Source organism: Dermacentor albipictus, chromosome 3 (genome assembly GCF_038994185.2).
Source record: "Dermacentor albipictus isolate Rhodes 1998 colony chromosome 3, USDA_Dalb.pri_finalv2, whole genome shotgun sequence".
NCBI classification, from domain to species: Eukaryota; Metazoa; Arthropoda; class Arachnida; order Ixodida; family Ixodidae; genus Dermacentor; species Dermacentor albipictus.
Window position 1 is genome coordinate 117,317,381 of NC_091823.1, and position 13,000 is coordinate 117,330,380.

The following is a 13,000-nucleotide window of genomic DNA, read 5'->3' on the forward strand; positions in this document are numbered from 1 at the left end:
GCCGCCGTGGCCAGGATTTGATCCTGCGACCTCGTGCTTAATACTAAGCACAACGCCAAGGACACATAGCAACCTCGGCGGGTCAAAGAGTGTTGTATTTTCGTCATGAGGTGTGTTTGATAACCATTCCCTAAGTGTCGATATAGGTTGTGACAGCGATTTGTGCCACAGCAACATTATTTCTAAGGCGGCAAATTACTGTTATGCAGCATGAACAATGCAAACAGCCAGCCTGTTTCTGTGTTAAATGGAGGCATGCAGTGTGTGCACACAATTATGTTCATTTTATCAGTTTTGTGAAATAAGCTTAAAACTGCATGCATGCATTTTCACTGGGAAATCTGTACCAGCACTTTCTTGTACCAAATTGTCTATGCACAGAAGTTTGTGCATTAGAAATAAATTTCAGGCAGTTACAGCATACAATTTCTTTTTCTTAATTAATAAAGGGAAAATTAGACATCCACCCGTTCATAGCAATTGCTACAAAGGAAGCCCATACGGGTTCCTGAAAAGCCTCAGAGTTGAAGAAAATCGTCCTGGTCCGGGACTCGAACCCGGGACCACCGCCTTTCCGGGGCAGCCGCTCTACCATCTGAGCTAACCAGGCGGCTAGCAGATGGCAGGGCGAAGTCGAATTTGTCGACAACACACGAAGCAAAGACAAGTGTTTGACGTAGTAGTTCAGCAGAACTAAAGTCTGCAGAACATGTCTAAAGTGAGCTCCATCATCAGGGCAGCTAGGGCTCCCAAAAACACAAGTGCCAAAAATCTGGAGGCTCTTGGTATTCACAACACATATGAAGAACATGCCACAGCAGTGGTCACGCCTCAGACAGAACGTCTGAATTCGACAAAACAAGGAAAGGCCCTATTGCAAAAGGTGGCCCTGAGAGCGCAGTATGGCTGGGAAAAAACAGTTTCGCTACCCAGACAAACAAGAGAGAAAATTCTAGTTTCACCAATCCCAAAGAATATGAGCACGGAACACCACCAAAGCAGGAAAGCGCAATCAAAGGCTTTACTAAAGAAGTATGAAAGAAATCCAGACATATACTACACAAATGCGTGTAAAGTGGCAGCAGACAAATTCACAATAGTGGCCTTCAATCGGTTCACAGTGATAACAACCTCCATTCGTAACCCTTCAGCCTGTACCATGGATGCAGCAGCCATAGCACTGGCCTTTCGAGGTGCAGACAGACAGACAGACAAAGAACTTTAATGACAAGGTCCTGAGAAGCTTTGCCCTAGGGCAGAGCTGCGGGCTGCTCTCACGTGGGGACTGTTAGGCCGAGCCTAACGGCCGCATCGTGGGCTCTCTGGACAGCCTAAGTTTGACGTGCATATTCTGAACGTTAAGAGACGGGAAGATAGCGGTATGGATTAGAGAGAAAACGAGGACAGCCGATATTCTAATTGTCATTAAGTAAAATAAGTGGAGCTGGGCAGGCCATGTAGTGGGTAGCCTAAGTTTGATGTGCATATTCTGAGCTCTGGATGGCAGAGCTCCCAAAAGAAACCATCTGCATTGGCTATGGTGTACCTCTAAGGCAGCATGCTGTTCGTTAATGACGGGTACCGTCCCACGCAAAACTCACAGAATTGCACCAGGTGGTAATTTGGTGCCCGGCGCATTCTGGACTCGAGGGAAATGAGAGGGCAGACCGACTGCTCGGGCAATAAGCATCCAAGCACTAGTCGGTCCTTTCAAGGAACCCCCCATTGACCCACGTGACACCTTCGAAAACCAGGCAAAAGAGAGACAAAAATACAGGCGTCCGCACCCCAACCTTATGGGAGAACAGGCCAGGGATTAGTGCTGTGTACAGACTAACACATATCTACGCCTACAAATACTCAGTAAGATACACTCTGCATTCTATGAAAGTATGTGTTCTTGGTGCGGGGAGCTGCCAACTCTTGCCCACGTAACATGAATGTATAAACTACAGTCTCCAAATTCCAATTCGCCCCTTACGACGCAAGTGTCAAGTAACAGACAATGGAATGTTTGGCTTGCTAGTGAAGATGCAGAGAGCCAGAGAGCTCTTCTTGATCAAGCCCAGCAAACCACAGAGACCAGTGGAGCCCTGGACTGAGGGACGCACCGACCGCCCAAACGACTAAAAGAAATAAAGTTTATACTACTACTATTTGCCCTTAGTGCTATCAGCCATCAAGTTTACGTGCAATTACATATGAGCCACATGTCACTTGATTCACTCAGTTTCCATCCAGAAAATGCACTCTTTGTTGGAGGGCATGCATGATTGATTGCGCATTATGCTAATAGTCATTGATTGTAATATCATGCTGGCACATTTGATTCTGGAACTGTAATAAATTTCCAGACATTTTATTGCTTTGTCATAATTTTTGCACCTCGTTAGACACAATCTACTAAACACACAAAAAACTCCCTTCAACCTCGTAAAATTCCCAAAAGGTGCATAATAAACTCCCGACCTACCTGTAAAAGCTCTAATAAAGAGCTAAAATGCACTCCCAAAACATCTGTTTAAAACTCCCTTAATAAAACAGCTCCCTAAAGCTGTAAAAATTAACTCCCAAACATTCTCTTATATATTCCCATAAAAAGCAAAAATTCAACTCTCAAAATTAACCATAATTGCTCCCTTAAGCAAAGCTCCCAAAATATGGGAACAGTTGCTCCCATGTTTACACCTAAGCACTCCTACAAGGAGGCAAAATAATTTCCCAAAGGTCTCCTTCAACACTCCCTTAAGAAGCCAAACGTTTCCGAAAATGTACGTAAGGACTCCCATCGTTTCTCCTATAAATTCCCATAAGCAGCAAAATAAAATACCCATGTCAACTTGTAAAAGCTCCCAAAGCTCCTCATAAAAAGTTCCATAGTGCTGGTGTCCAAAAGAGGAATGAAAAACTCCCAACGTTCCCCATAAAGACTCCTGCAACCGCTCAGGGGTTGGTGTTTAAAGGAGAATTCAAAAACTCCCATAATTCCCCATAAAACCACCAAACACAAGGAGGTGAAAAAAAACTCCGTTCGAAGGGAGGATCTTGTCCTCCCTTAAGGGCTTGAGTTATGCAACGAGGCCAAAACTCCCTAAAAGGGTCAAACCTGTTTACAGTGTACATCGCAGTCCCCCTCCCGCCTCTCAAACCAGAATTCGACGCCAGAAGAACGCGAAAAAGGGGCTGCCGTGCAATACCGCCGTCAGATACATGATCGACGACCTTGGCCATACCATACAAAAAAAAACCACACGAATGGGATGTTTACGAGCTATCTGCGGCCCACGCCGAGACACACCATCTATCACTGATGCACCGTTAACAACGCTGTCGCTTTTGAGGGTGGCTCGAGGCATATAGGAGTGGGCGTAAACTGACGTCGTTTCAGTCGCCCTGCCGCTATTTAGACACTTGATGCCTGCCTGTGAAAGACGTGTATAGAATGAGGAGGAGCAGCGCCTTGTCTCCCGACCTGGTCCTCTTGTATGGTACAGTGTTCCCTTTTTTTTTGTGTGTGTGTGTGTAGCTAGCGTTTCTCGAAACTCCCTCGGGCTGTAAAACTCAGTTGCCAGACAGAAGCACAGGGTAGAATCATTGAGTTCGTGTCGCACTGGTAAAGGGAAAATGCAACTAAGGAACACCCACATTTACCCCGCTTACGCAGGATATTTCGCTTTCTGAACAACCGAACCTATGGTAAACTAATTATTAGCTGCAGATTCCGACTATGTAATTATTCCATGTAACTGTTCACTCGTGAGTTCCAGCTGACCGCCGACGACTAGGCCCCAGCACAAAGACAAAAAGTGATAAGGAATGCATTACGGCACTGTCAGTTTATACAAGACCGTCATTATGGCTCTGCGGATCATAATAACTATTATTTTGGCTTGCTAAAGACAAGTGCAACAGCTGCCATATTCGTATTAACTGAGAACAGCGCTTTTAATGACCAGTGCGTATTCTAACGTGACCGAGCCACAACATACAGTGATGTCAATTTACTTTGCTGATATGCGTATGCATATGAAAGGTAGTGCTCGTTTTGCTGCGCGTCGAAACATTCGCTGCGATACTTTCTTGCCTAAGGCAAGGTCGAAGGCCAGATTGAAAGGACATGCCAAAAGATGCAAGTAAGCAACATGATGGCACGTGTACCTCTAAAATGACTTTGATAAGTAGGACAAGAAAGCGTAGGCAGACGCACGCACAACACATCCATATACAAAAAGTACAGTTGCACTGGACACAGCGTCGGACGTTAATAGAAGTGCGAAATACAAATTTACATGCGAGCCACAGGTTTACTAGAAAATGCCGACTTGGTGTAAGCAGGATGGGAGCCAACGTTTTGACAAAGGGACATGAGATCTCCTAAATTGAAAGAATTCTTTCGGAAGGTAAATTCATACATGACGTCACATCTGCGAATACATACTGATGTTTGATCCTACTGTCTCTTTCGTCATCCGTCGCTATCCTCGAAAACTTCGCTGAGCCGTTGAATTTGTTTCCTACAGTTACTGAAGCTACAGTGGGTGTTTTATGTTGAAAAAGGAAAATGGTTAAGAAGAAAGGCTATTTCAACACATTTGAGTGGACCAACTACGTGCGTTTTCCGCGGTTGTTGCTGGTCATTGCTACTTCTTTATGCTTCTTCTATTGTCGCACAATACCGCAGCGAGCTGCAGCCTTTTTTTGCGGCCGCAGGAGATGGAAACCGCGAAAGCAACAACGCCGCTACACGCAGAGATTGCGAAGCCAAGCTTTCGCTCTGAAACGTTGTCCTCCCTCGGCTCGCCGACAACGCCGAGGCATGCACAAGACCCACTTTCTCATGGCGCGCGAAATTCGCCGAAAGCTCAATCTGGCAGGGGCAGCATTGTTGGTGCCAGGACCCACCGCTGCGCAAAAGCGGTGTATTCGCCGATGGCGCGCCTGAGCGGAACGCAAATAGCTTGCAGCCCACGTGGCACACTGTCCCGTTAATAGACGACGACGTGCGGCGAAATTGCAATGGGCGTCACGGAAAGTCACCGTCTCTGTCGCTCTTTACAGCCAAAGCTTTCTGCACTGGTAACAGCGTCACTTCTTGTTTCGAGCCTTTTCTTTGCTCCGGTGCTCAGATTTTCCGGGATTTAGCTTCAACGTTTTCGGCTAAACTTTGCTGTGAAGTGGCTGCAATACAGCTTTTTTATTTTGCAAAATATACGCTTATCTTAGCGTTCTTTTTAGAGCGCAGCTCTTCAGCGCCTCTTTCTGCAGAGCGCGTTGGTGTCGTCCCCCGACGTCGCCGTAACGAAGCGAACGAGAACAGCAAAATCACGAAAAAGCGAATGCAGATTGAGGATGAAAGACGGAGATAGTGAAGAAAGCGCGAGAAGGAAAGGGGAGGGGGAGGGTGCAGCAAAACCATGAGGCGGAAAGTGGAGGAGGAGGAGGAGGTTATGTAGAAAGTGTGAGAGGAAAATCGTTGTACCGCACACGATGGGCTGTGCGGAGACGTTGGCTACGAGATTGCGCCAGAGTAACGCACGTCGTCTGCATGGAAACAAAGCGCTGCATGAACGGAGGTCTGTCTGCAGCGGCTGCCGTAAAGCGCGACCTCGCGTCACGATTAGCGAGGCAGTCGCACCACGCTTCTCTCCGTTCGCAGCGTGCCCCACAAGACAGATTGTGCGCGCCAGCCAATTTATCGCGAAATGAAAACACCTGTACAGCTGTGCTCAAATTTCGCATTAGGGAATCGTAATCGTGGATATTTTTCTGCAATGGCAATAATAATATACCTTCTTTTTATTTCGCTTCATTCCAGCGATACTGTTACTTCAAGATTTCTCTTAATCGTGGCTTAATTTTCAATCGCTGCGTCGCGGCTAGCAGGTCACAGGTGTTCGAGAATCTCCTCTTTTTTGTGGGCTTGTCTGCTCACTGTTCATGCGCAATCGTTGTCCTACAGAAGTGGTCTTTGGCGCATACTATACGTTTGCTCTGAAAGCGTGCCACTATTTAATTTTTGTCGTTTCGTTCACCGACCACTGCCTGCTTATTTTCATAAGGCTCTTAATTCTTTGCGCATTAAAGGAGCTCAATGTAGCTACTACAAAATCGAAGCAACGACAATAAACTCTCAATACACAGTAATATGTGACACCCCCTTATGTAATACACCCTGGAAGGGTCTTTAAGGCATTAAACTGAACTGAACTGAACAAAAACAAATACTGCAAAGACCATCGACGGTAATTATGAATTCACACGAATACTCGATAGTATCTAGAAAGCTATAGTCGCTTTATTAAAAAACAAATGGTACGCTTGAAGGCCTATATTTGCGGGAGTGAATATATTTACGTACCTTTTGTTGTTTGATTGTGCAACTCTGCAGAGAACACCGTTAACCAGAGAGAGAGAGAGAAAGAGAGAGAGATAAATGCAAAGGAAATACAGGGAGGTTAACCAAAGATTATCTCCGGTTGGCTACCCTCTACCGGGGTAGGAGCAAAGGGATGCGATAGGTGAGAGAGATAAAAAAAATAAAACGCGCACACACACTCACACACACACGCGCGCCCACACACACGATACAGAACTGTTTCTGTGGGCACTGTTACGTAGTCTGCGAAGGCGTTCTACAGTGTTACACAGTGTCACCATCCAATCTTACCTCACACAGCATGCATTCACAGCACATGTGTATTGGTATAATAGGTGTTTATACATGTGCGCCGATACGTCATATGTGCGTTGTCTCGAGCAGCGCGACTGGTGTCTTGGAAGGCAACTGCCATCCTCCTCTGCGGTTACGCGAGCCTCCTCCCGCTGCCCCAACGAAGAGAGCGGACCGTGGGAGAAGAGCCGCGCTGTCTTTCCACAGCGCTCCACAAGAGCAAACATTCAGACGCTCCAATACCCTCACGCAACAGCAGGGGTATCTCAAATATCTATAACAGCTGGCGCTCGGCAACGAACACGTCTGGCAACATGGGCGTGTGCTTTGCGTTGGCGCTCTTGTATCGGTGGTCAACTGCCATCAACCACGCCGAGAAGGGTCGATAGGGACTAAGAGAACAATTCGTACTTGTCAATTACCTTGCTCGATTTTTCGGCTTCGATACTTCAAGCCATTTGTGATACAGTATTTATTTATTACTATCACTTGCGACTTGAGCGCTGCGGAAAATCATTTGAGCGAGTATTAATTATTCCACAGGCTTAGATTGCCGCAGCACCTATTCTTCTAGCAGTACCCGAAACTGTTCGAGCGCTAATATTCTTCAGAGTACGGCAAATGCATGGCTGGCGAACTCTTTACAAATGTTCACGGTACATGTTCTAAGCACACTGCCTACATGCTTTCTTGGGAACAAGCCACAGCAGAAAAAGAGGACGCAAAACTAAATAAGCATGCGCCCAACTCTCACATTTACGCCTTTACCTATATACCTGCATATCTTCACAGGGTAGCCTCCCTGCAGCATGCCGTACCTCTCACGAAGGTCTCTAATGATGGCATGAATATCACGCATGTAAAGATGGCCTCAACTTGAAAACGTGCCACTAGCACTGTTACGTGCGCAGGTTGCATATTATTTTTTTTATGTTCCCCCCTACGTTCCGTATTTCCCTAAATATCATGCTTCGTCACCTCGTGCAGGTTGTGTCGTCGTCGCGTTTGACAAGCTATATGAGAAATGAATGCTGCGGACCATTGTTTCATATATTCAACTGTCCTCTATATCTAGTGCTGTCGAGTTGAATTGTAAAGCAGTTCTCGGGCGTAAAAAAAAATATGTCATTCGATTAGACTACGCACGTTTGTTGCGTTTGCTTATTGCAACTCATCGCGAACGATATCCAAGACGGGAGAGCCTGAACTCAGCAGCCTGCATGCTGGCGAGAAACGTAAACATAATCGCGGCGGAGATAAACGCGACAGGAATCGTACTCAGTAACAGAAAACTTGTGGGGCATCTATTATGGACTATTCTAGTTTTCTTATTATTTCACGCATAGCGTACAGCCGGGTTATCTAGATTACGGAAAAATAAAAATAACGCACACTGCGATAAAAGTGGGGCGAACAGGCAGGCAAGCAGGAATGTACATTTGAGCGCTTCAAAGTTGTGGCAGCAGCTGGTTGGTTCAATTGCCACGCGAACTGGAACTCCAGTAGGAAAGGCTGTACTGAGGCACACTGAGAGTAATTAGCCGAGCTAACTTAATGATCCGCGGATTGAAAAGTGCGTCAAATTTTATCGGCAGGCGTTCCCCCCTTGCACACAGAGCATTACGTGCGTTCAGTTACGTTTTGCGAGTACAGACTGTGCACCGAAATAGCGTTCACTACTGAAGGTGTGAGGGAAGCCACGGTAACGCGTGAAATATTTCGTTGGGCTTGTTTCAGGCTACTGCTTTGGCACTCCGCCAGGATTACGTAGCTCTCTGATAGAAAAAATGAAGGAAAAGCTCAATCTGCTGTAGAAAGAACTTTGTTCATCTTATGCTTACTTACGTTGTTCATGTAAAATGTTTGGCTACCTCCTCAACTTTCTCCGAAACAACGCGCCTCAGACGAACCACATTTGAAATGTGTACTGCAATTTCCCACCTTCCACGACGTCACACTTGCACGTAGCATAAGAACTAATCCGTGAACACGATGCAATTATCAAGGGACAACTGTACTAGCGTTCCTCAGAACTATCGTAACTGAGCGCCACTGTAAACAACGCCAAACTTAAGTTTAAAATTTACGCAAGTTACCGGTAAAACACTCGAGCACAAATTACGTTTTTCTACTTTTTCGCGGCTCAAAATGACGCTAGGACAGCCCACCGCCGCCTCCCAGACCTCATAGCAAATCAGAGCTGCCCGTTTATTGTAGTCAGTAACGTCCTCCCGTAACCCCTTAGATGCTCAGATGCTGTCCCACAGCCATAACTGTAGGTCGGAGCGCACATGAACTAAGGATAAACGGGGCACAACATTCAACTGGCAATGCCAATAAACTTAGAAGACAAGTGGTTCGTATATTAGGAACGCTGGCTTCTTCAGGATAAAGAAAAATAGGAGTTTCATGCTGGTACAAGGAAGTGCCTCCTAAATTTCCTGGGGCATACGGATGTCTTTTTTTATTTAGAAGGTCCATCGATCTTCGACAGGCTCATTAAATGTACCTGCTGCCACCCTTCTTGTTCGGTTTCGCTTCGCCAGCCCACCGTTCTGCTTCTGCAAGCATACTCGCCCACTCTTTTGCTAGCCTCAGCTTTTGTGGTGGGCCGCAGACCCGTCTTAATGCGTAACTAGAGAGCGGGTGCCGAGATTCGTTTGCGTATGCGCACAATCTCATCAGGAAAATCTCCTTCCCCGCGTCTAACTTCTTAGAAACCCTTTCGTCGCATTCCTGCTTCGCCATCGCCCATCTGCCCCTCTTTATGCGGACCTTGCAACCTAAGCTGAGCGTGGTTTGTGGGTCAGAAGTCATTGCACCGCTCGTTACGGGCCGCACTCGTGTAGCTCCTAATAGCGTGCCTTTGTGCTCCAGAAGCTTATGACTTGGCATTTTTGTTGCTTCTATTACGCTGGCGGAGAGGCGACGAGGTTGCGTAGAAAGAAAGCTATAGGCATGTTTAGGCGATTGCAAGAAGAGGCAGGCGATTGTGATTGCTATGGCGTCATGATTGTATCTGGCTCGCGTTTCGGCAATTAGCGAAATGACAACGGCGTTCAGGAAGAAAGCGCAATTTACGCCAGCGTAATGGAAACAGTGCCTGGGAAAACAAAGACTGAGAAAGAGGAATACTGGATGGAGGGTGAAGCGTGTGGTAGTTTCCCCATCGTAGCTGTGGTCGCCCTACCCTGAATATGGAGACATTTTAGCACCGCTCAACAATATAGGTCGCAAATTTAACGAAAGTGCACTACCACTTAGTCTTTCCGTAGGACATGCCTAAACAGAGGTTGTGAAAAAAATTATTTAAAAACGCGCTTGTTCATCGGCGTTGTGTCCAGAGGGTTACTTTTTAACTTTTGATGAAGGTATCACAAGCTGCTTATCATGCCGTATTCACAGACGAGTAGGAATAGAGGGCAATACAAGGAAGTCAGCCGGTGCTTAGACCAACTGGCTACCCTACTCTGGGGTAGTCAGTCGCAGAGGATTGCTGTGCCATAATAACAAGGAGACAATTTCACACCTTCCGTCCACCATCCCCTCCCCCTCCTACTCCGCGTCCCCATCCGCACGGATCTACCATTTTTAATCCATGAAATCAAGGTGGCGCTAACATTGCACAGACGTACATCATCACCCGGTCGTGACGGATTTTTTTATGGAGCCTTCTGTTATCTGGGTGAGCGGGCCAGTAGTTTTCCACTAGATATGTGTAACGAATCCTGGCCCGATACAGACACCCTACAGGCTGCAAGGTTAGTCGCGTAGTTCCGCTACTGAAGCCTGGCAAGTAGCTGTGGGAGCTTTCATCGTATCACCCGATCGCATTGGCGAGCTGTGTGGGCAAAGTGATGAAGATGATGAGCCTCGCAAGCCCGGAGTGGCATCTACAATACCGCAACGTATACCTAGAGGTCATGGCAGGCTTCCGACGTGGCTGCCTATGGATTGTCGATGCTGTCAACCTGTTTGCCTACTTTTATAACCAAAACTGATGTAAGACGTCCTGCGCTTTCTTTTTCTGCCACGTGAAAGGGGCATACGACAACGCCACACATCGAGCCATCCTCGCCACTATTGAAGTGGTAGGTCTCGGCGGCCGGATGTTTCGATGGATACGCAGCTGCCTCTTTATGCGATCTTTCGTTGTGAGCAGCGAGGAAGGGCGCACTTCTTTATGGTACCCCTACGGTGGCGTCTCCCAGGGAGGTGTACTCACCCTTGCATTGCTCAATCTCACGTTGTGAGGTCTTCTTAATCACCTTTCAAGGGCAGTTAAATTATCGATCAACGTGGACGATATGGGTTTAGGCGTATGCAGTAACACGCATACAGTTTCGCGCAGGGCTTCAAGGAACAGCCACTCAGACTACTCTTTACTCCCTTGACGTAGGCCTGTAATGTGCTCCTGGGAAATGTGGAGATGTGGCGTTTAAGATCAATTCCACAACACCGCATTAATCCATGGGCAAACGATACCATCAGTGCGGTAATACAAATTCTTCGGTGTCATAATTGACAGACACATTTCATGGACCCCCATGTATTGTAAAAAAAAATGCAGTTGACAGGCATCTGTCAGCTTTTGAACTTCATCGGTGGAAAGACCTGGGGAATGTGCACAACCGCTTTGCTGCAATTATATGAGGTAGTTTTCGTCAGCTTTTTGTGATACGGTTTGCCAGCATTGACTAAGGCAAGGGAAACATGCTTAAGTACTATACAAAGTGTTCAGGACCAGGCGCTTCGGAATCGCTTAGCCCTTCCTTAAAGCGCGTCAACGGCGGCAACTATTCGAATCGCCATGGACCACCTCATCAAGGCCCACAATGCAGCTGAAGCACTAAGAGTGCACGTGAGGCACTTTGCCCGCATGCCTTGCTACCATCTAGCCTCTCTACCTGCGTCGACACCACGTACCTCGTTCTGCCGAACGGTATCCGTATATCGTGAGGCTTTACCATCTTGATTCACACCTGCCGCGAGAGCTTCGACTACTTCTTCGTGTATCAATCAGATGAAGATCAACCTGAAAATACCTGGCGTCCAAGAAAAAAAGAAAAGCTGATATGTCAATGTCAGATCTTCAACAGCTTACCCTGCTCATTTTTTATGACAAATACCAGAATTACGCCCACATATGCCCTGGAATTCCGCCCTGCCGAACAGCTCTACAGCAGCTGTCGTCATTCAACCAAAAGCCACCACTATCAAGATGAGATGTCTACCTTGACACCGTCGACAGCCGCCGAACGCGCAGCGCTTTGCGTCGCACTGTGCTTTATTACTGACGTTACAACACGCAAATTGTCCATATCCGACGAGTACACAATGGCACTGCACTGTTTGCTGTCAGCCTTGTGGCGCGGTCCGCATGAACAGTTGGTGCTAGAATTACAGAACGCCTATACACCACCTGACTGAGAAAGGGTGCGAAGTGATTTTTCAGTGCCCTCCAGGTCACTGTGTAGAAGACCACCCACTAGACCACGTAGAAGACTACGTAGAAGACCAGCTACTATCGATCGCGCTGCCTAGGACAGATGCTGCACTGGCGCTCTGCTTACTTGCACGCCAATACAAGGCATTGGAGGGGAGCAAACAGCATTTTATGCATGCCCGATTGCACACCTGCGGTCCAACCTTAAGCCTTCGACTTCAGCCATGGAGACTTCCCCTTTTATATAGTCTACGGCTGGGTGTCTCGCACAACAATGGGCGACACCGCAGCTTGTGGATATTGAAGCGACGAGGAAGCAATCCTTCATGTTCTTTGCCACTGCCCACAGTACAGTGCAGATACTTTTCTGCACTGCAGTGCAGTGCAGAAAATAAAGGAATTCCAGATCAAGCTACAGAACAGGTACTCGGCTTTAACTCATGAAGAGGACCTTAGTGTTGAAGCAATGAACGACAATCTTGTGGGCATCATTAAGGAGTGTGCAATGGAAGTCGGTGGCAACTCCGTTAGGCAGGATACCAGTAAACTATCACAGGAGACGAAATATTTGATCAAGAAACGCCAATGTATGAAAGCCTCTAACCCTACAGCTAGAATAGAACTGGCAGAACTTTCGAAGTTAATCAACAAGCGTAAGACAGCTGACATCAGGAAGTATAATATGGATAGAATTGAACATGCTCTCAGGAACGGAGGAAGCCTAAAAACAGTGAAGAAGAAACTAGGAATTGGCAAGAATCAGATGTATGCGTTAAGAGACAAAGCCGGCAATATCATAACTAATATGGATGAGATAGTTCAAGTGGCTGAGGAGTTCTATAGAGATTTATACAGTACCAGTGGCACCCACGACGATAATGGAA

At 46.8% G+C, this 13,000-nt stretch overlaps 1 protein-coding gene and 1 non-coding gene across 2 annotated transcripts in view; one reads left to right on the forward strand and one right to left on the reverse strand.

Moving 5' to 3' along the window:
- The window catches only part of LOC135915618 (uncharacterized), a 166,235-nt gene that overhangs the window by 89,869 nt on the left and 63,366 nt on the right, over positions 1 to 13,000 (forward strand). The gene's annotated exons all lie outside the window — the stretch shown is intronic.
- Positions 536 to 610, reverse strand: TRNAS-GGA (transfer RNA serine (anticodon GGA)). The gene has a single exon. It is a non-coding gene; the product is annotated as a tRNA-Ser (tRNA).